Below are 6,000 nucleotides of genomic sequence, written 5' to 3'. Positions count from 1 at the left end.
TGCCACGTCAGCAAACAGACGGCGTCGTGAGATATTTTTGACGGAAGTATCACATTGATGCCAATATAAGTCTTTGGGTATCACATTGATACTTTTGAGAATTTGGGTATCAAATTGGCCTTGGCAGTATAGTTTAGGGACGTAGGCTGAAATTTTCTCTCTCTCTCTCTCTCTCTCTCTGTCTCTCTCTCTCTCTATATATATATATATATATATATATATATATATATATATATATATATATTTATATAAAGAGAAGAGGCTTCGTGTTCCCTAACTTTGTTATTTTTTTTTATCAACAATTAGTCTGACTCACGACCTCATACTTACAAATTTGAGACTTTTTTTTTTTAGGGAATGAGGTCAGTCTTTTATTGAATTAACAGAGTTTACAAATGAGAGAATTCAGTTGCAACTACAGCTTGAAGAAAAACAGGGGTAGAAAAATAAAAACAAGCCTGCACAAGAGTACTAGCATGTGCAGCTAATAGGTGAGCCACTAAATTTGCCTTCCTTCCAATATGAGTCACTCTCAGATTGATATGTGACTCCAAGACAAGTCCAAGGTCTTCATAAAGACGCCCCAAAGCAGAAGTATTACTAACTGCATGGGAGTTTAGTTGACGTTGTACTTCCATAGCGTCAGTTTCCAGTATTGTCGGCAGATAGGCATGGTCCACAGCAAATTCTACAGCCATTTTACAAGCCAAAATCTCAGCATGCTCAGGAGATATCAAGCCACTCAGAGGACAACTTCCACCAGCAAGCATAACCCCATGAGAATCACAAATCACAAAACCTGCTCCCCCCTTCTGGTTACATGATTAAAAGCACCATCAACATCTATTTTAAGCAAACCAATTGGAGGAGCAACCCACCTCTCTGCTCTGTAACTTCGAGCAGCAATACTGGTCCGTTTCAAGTTATGAAATTGGAATTCTTGCAGCCTTGACATAGCTTTGATCAACACATCGCAAGCCTCACTTTTCTTTTGTTCCCAAACTCTATTGTTCCTCTTCTTCCAGATCCCCCAAAGAAGATAAATGAGATCTCCAAAACTCTTCGAAGATAATTCCTTAGCACAGAATTCCAACCATTTAATCAAATCAAATTGTTCTGCCTGAGGGTTATAACAAGCATGTTTCAGCACTTCATTGCTTTGTATCACTAGCTTAGAGAAAGGGTAGTCCCTACATAAGTGTAACGTCGTTTCACAATTAACTTCACATAAGGAACACAATTGTGACTCCAACTGAATTCTTCTTGAGGCTAGTCTCTCAAGAGAAGGAATAATGTCATGACAAACCCTCCATATATGAATTTTTGCTGAACTTGGAATATTCACGTTCCACAACTTTTTCCAAAAATCACCACCCACAGGTAATTCAAAAGGGCTACGATTCAAAGAAGTAGAGAATGATTTACGATAAGCAGTTTTAACTGAAAATTTACCGTCTCTTGCCAGCTTCCAAATCATTCTATCAGAGACCATCCTCCTGCTCAATGGAATGCTAATTATCATCTCTGCCTTTGCTAGAGGAAAAAGACGTTTGATAAGTGTCACATCCCAACTACCCATACTAGACATCAAGTCACTAACAGTTTGCACTTCTACCAATGCCACAACATTCTCACTAGGTCTTCCATTTGGTAATTCTGGTACCCAAGCATCTGAAAAGACACTAACAGCCATTCCATCCCCAATCTGCCAACAAGAACTATCTCGTAAAAGTTCTCTAGTAGAGAAGATGCTCCTCCAAGAATATGAAGGAGAAGTGTGAGGGATTGCAGACCAAAATGAATCCTCTGGAAAATATTTCGCCTTGTACATACGGGCGATAAGAGACAATGGATTATTGATCACACGCCAGGCTTGCTTGGCTAACATTGCAGAATTAAAGTTAGATAAACTTCGAAACCCTAAACCGCCTTCTTCCTTCGGATTACACAAAGCATTCCAAGTCTTCTAATGAATTTTCCTTTTGTCAAGTGTACTGCCCCACCAAAATCTAGCACACATTTGTTCTAAATCCTCACAAAAATTATTTGTCAACTGGAATACGCTCATTGCATATGTAGGTAGAGCTTGAGCCACAACCCGGATCAAGATATCTTTCCCAGCACCACTCAGCATCTTCCCTTGCCAAATGGATAACTTCTTAGCCAAGTTATCCTTAATGTATTGAAACATAGCCATTTTCTTTCTTCCCACATAAGTTGGTAACCCTAGATACCGTTCATGTGATGCAACCACTGCCACACCCATCAAATCCGAAATCTCCTCCTGCATACTATCCGGCACATTCTTACTAAAGACAACTGAACTCTTATCAAAATTGACATGTTGGCCAGAAGCTCTCCCATAAGTCTCAATCACATCATGTAGTTCATAGCATGCTTCCAATGATGCATGAGCATAAATCATACTATCATCCGCGAATAACAAATGGTTTACCAAAGGAGCATTATCACATACCTCAATCCCTGGTAACAGGCCAAGTACTTGTTTTTACTGCAGTAAAGCAGAAAAATCTTCCGCTCCAATGAGGAACAAATAGGGTGACAAGGGATCCCCTTGCCTCAATCCTCTGCTTGGAGTAACATAACCTCGTGGTTTCCCCCGCACCAAAAAGGAATATCACACCGAACTGACACACTGCATCACCATCTCAACCCAATGACTAGCAAATCCAAATCTTTCCATTACTTTCCTGAGGAATATCCACTCCATCCTATCATAAGCTTTACTCAAGTCTAGCTTCAAAGCCATAAAGCCCTCACTACCTTCTCTCTTGTTGTGCACAAAGTGAGCTATCTCATTAGCCACTAAGATGTTGTCTATGATCAGTCTTCCGGGCACAAAAGCACTTTGATAAGGTGAAATCAAAGTAGGCAAAATCACTTTCAACCTATTGGCAATAACCTTTGAGCAAATCTTGTAAATAACATTACAAAGCGCGATTGGCCTCAAATCAGACATGTGTTCTGGATTACTAACCTTTGGAATAAGGCATATATGAGTGAAATTAATCTCCCTAAGAAGCTGACCAGATTGTAAGAAACTCTGAACTGCCTCAAAAACATCTTCACCAATTGTCTCCCAATAATGTTGAAAAAGGGGAGGGGGGGGGGGGGCATTCCATCTGGACCAGGAGACTTAGTAGGATACATTTGGAAGAGTGCCAACCTTACCTCTTCCTGAGTGTATGGAGCACACAATTGCTCATTCATGCCTTGAGTAACACAAGGTTGAATAGCCTCTAAAGTTGTTGTCATAGCATTATAATCAATGTCGGAGGCAGCAAACATATTTGAAAACTAAGACGTTACAACCCTCTCTACCCCAACATCGTCCTCACACCATTTGCCTTCTTCATCAAATAAACCCTGCAACATGTTTTTGCGCTTCCTATTTTCTGCTTTCCTATGAAAGTACCCAGTGTTCTTGTCCCCTTCTTTGAGCCATGTAACCTTAGATCGTTGTCTCCAAAACATTTCTTCTTGAGATAACAAAACTTGGAGACGGTCCATCAGACCCTTCTTCTCATTCTGCACCACATCAGATATTGACACATCCATCAACTCTTCCAATCTAGCCCGTATCCCAAGCATTTTTTGCTGCCGACCTCGGAACACCTCTTTCTGCCATTTATCTAAGTACATGCCCGTATACGCAATTTTTGTGTGACATAAAACATAGGAGTCCCTGATACATCCATGCCCCATGCTTCCTTCACAATCCCATCACAATCCTTATGTTGCAGCCAGTATGCCTCAAACTTGAGCCGATGAAATCGGGGCCGAGTTGCCAGAGGTCTTGTGCTAGCTTGCAACAAGATGGGAACGTGATCAGAATCACTGGGAGGCAAATGACTCAGCCTGGAATGTCCAAATATATCCCACCAAGATGGTGTACATACTGCCCTGTCTAAACGCAGCTGCGTTTCTGAATTCCACCAAGTAGTCATGGAACCATAATACCCTAGGTCAAGAAGATCTCCATACCCTAGAGCCTCACGAAAACCTCTCATCTGGCTCTCTGCTCTGACTGGCCCATCAATTTTCTCGCTACTGTTAAGGATTTCGTTGAAATCCCCGATCACCAACCATGGAAGAGCGTCCAGATCACTCAAATCCCGCAAAAGCTGCCATGAACGATCTCTTTCTACTGTCCGGGCATAGCCGTAAAAACCAGTCAGTCTCCACCGAGGGTCACCAGGGCCTCCACCAATTTCTAGATCAATATGGTGCGCTGAGGTAGTACCGTAGTACGCTCCTGCATATTCACATCGTCATTCCAGAACATGCCCAAACCCCCGGATAGGCCATCACTCAATACTTCCTTGGCATGTTGAAACCCTAGCGCAGTTTGCAAAGAACGAAAGTCTGACAAACAGCTGATCTTCGATTTTGGGAGATAAGATCCTTCAATGTCCTCGTTGTTGTGTCGTTGCAGATTCCCCTACAATTCCAACTAAGTATGTCCATGTTAAATGGTAGATCGATTCTTGCTTTCTAGAAACCTAGAAAGTAAACCCTAGGTTTGGGAATGCTAGGTCAGGCTCATGCGATAGAGACTATTATCTTAAAACTTTAAATTCACAAATTAGAGACTTATGTCACTAGATCAAATGATACTGAGCTGGTTAATTCTTTGCATCAACATTAACAAATAAATTTGATAAATGAAGGATATTATAGTAATTTTATAGTTTATTTATTAAATTAAATGCTCATTTACCCAATTTTAGCTTAAAATTTGCCCACTTGCTCCACTAACTGTTTTTTAACCCCGTTTACCCAAAACACTCTAAGGGCTTATTTCCCTTTTACCCAATTAATTCTTTTTTTCTTCTTTTTATTTATTTTTGGGACTTTTTTGCCCTCTCCCCCCTCACCGATTTCTCTGTCCTCCCCCCTCACCGATTTCTCTCTCTCTCTCCAGACGACGTCGGATCTCTCTCTCCCTCCCTCCATCTCTCCAGCAGGTCGCCCATGACGCCGGCTCTTGCCATCGCCGTGCCGAAACTCGTCGTCGTGCTCTCCGCTGCCAGGCTCGACGCCAAGCTGACGGTCCTCGTCGCTGAGAAGCTCGGCAAGGCCGGGTTTGACCTTCTGAAGGAATCGACGACGGACTGAAAACTACTATCTGGGACTGAAAACTGCTATCTGCTATTGTGCAGTCATAACCATAAAAGTTGTAACATTAGTGCCCCCCAGTAGACTTTGTATTGGGGGCCAATGATGACTGCTTTATTTATTGACGGACTGAAACTGCTATTCCAAAGTAAATGTAGTGTTAAATTGCAGTAGTCGATAAATGAAAAAAATTGTGTAGTTTGTGTCAGTTTAGTGGGGGGCAGTAGACATAATATTGACCCTCATAATGTGGGTTTTTAGACATTATCTGTTGTTTTGAGTGTGAATAACTTCTATAATCTGTGAAACATAGGAAGCGGTGTAATGTTTGATGGTCTATTGGGGGCAGTAGACACATTAGTGCCACCCAATAATGTCTTTCTTAGGAGACAGTAATCATCTCTTGTTGATTATAAAAAGATCATTTTGGTTTTGTTTGTAATAAAGTGCAATACACTGTGAATCCTTGAAACTGGTGCAAGTTTTAATGGTTTAGTGGGAGGCAGTAGACACATTACTGCCCCCAAATAATGTCTTCATACGAAGTCAGAAACCTTCACTTAACTATTTTAGAATGTTCATTTTGGTTTTGTTTTGGTGTAGAATGGGTAGGCCGAAATTAGTGGGGGGCAATAATCTGTCTATTACCCCCCAATAGACCACAGTTTTGACGTCGTTCGAGACCTGCAAGCGAAGCCCAGACCCGATTCCGGCGTGGAGCTTCCCGGACATCTGACGAACAAAACCGGCAAAGCCCAGACCCGATTCCGGTGTGGAGAGCTTCCCGGACATCTGACGAACAAAACCGGCGAAGCCCAGAGGGGTTGGGATAGTGGAGTTAGATGGCGTCATCCTCTGGTG

This window comes from Rosa rugosa, chromosome 5 (genome assembly GCF_958449725.1).
Source record: "Rosa rugosa chromosome 5, drRosRugo1.1, whole genome shotgun sequence".
In the NCBI taxonomy this organism is placed as follows: domain Eukaryota; kingdom Viridiplantae; phylum Streptophyta; class Magnoliopsida; order Rosales; family Rosaceae; genus Rosa; species Rosa rugosa.
The sequence above is the reverse complement of the archived record's forward strand: the minus strand, read 5'-3'. Positions refer to the sequence as shown.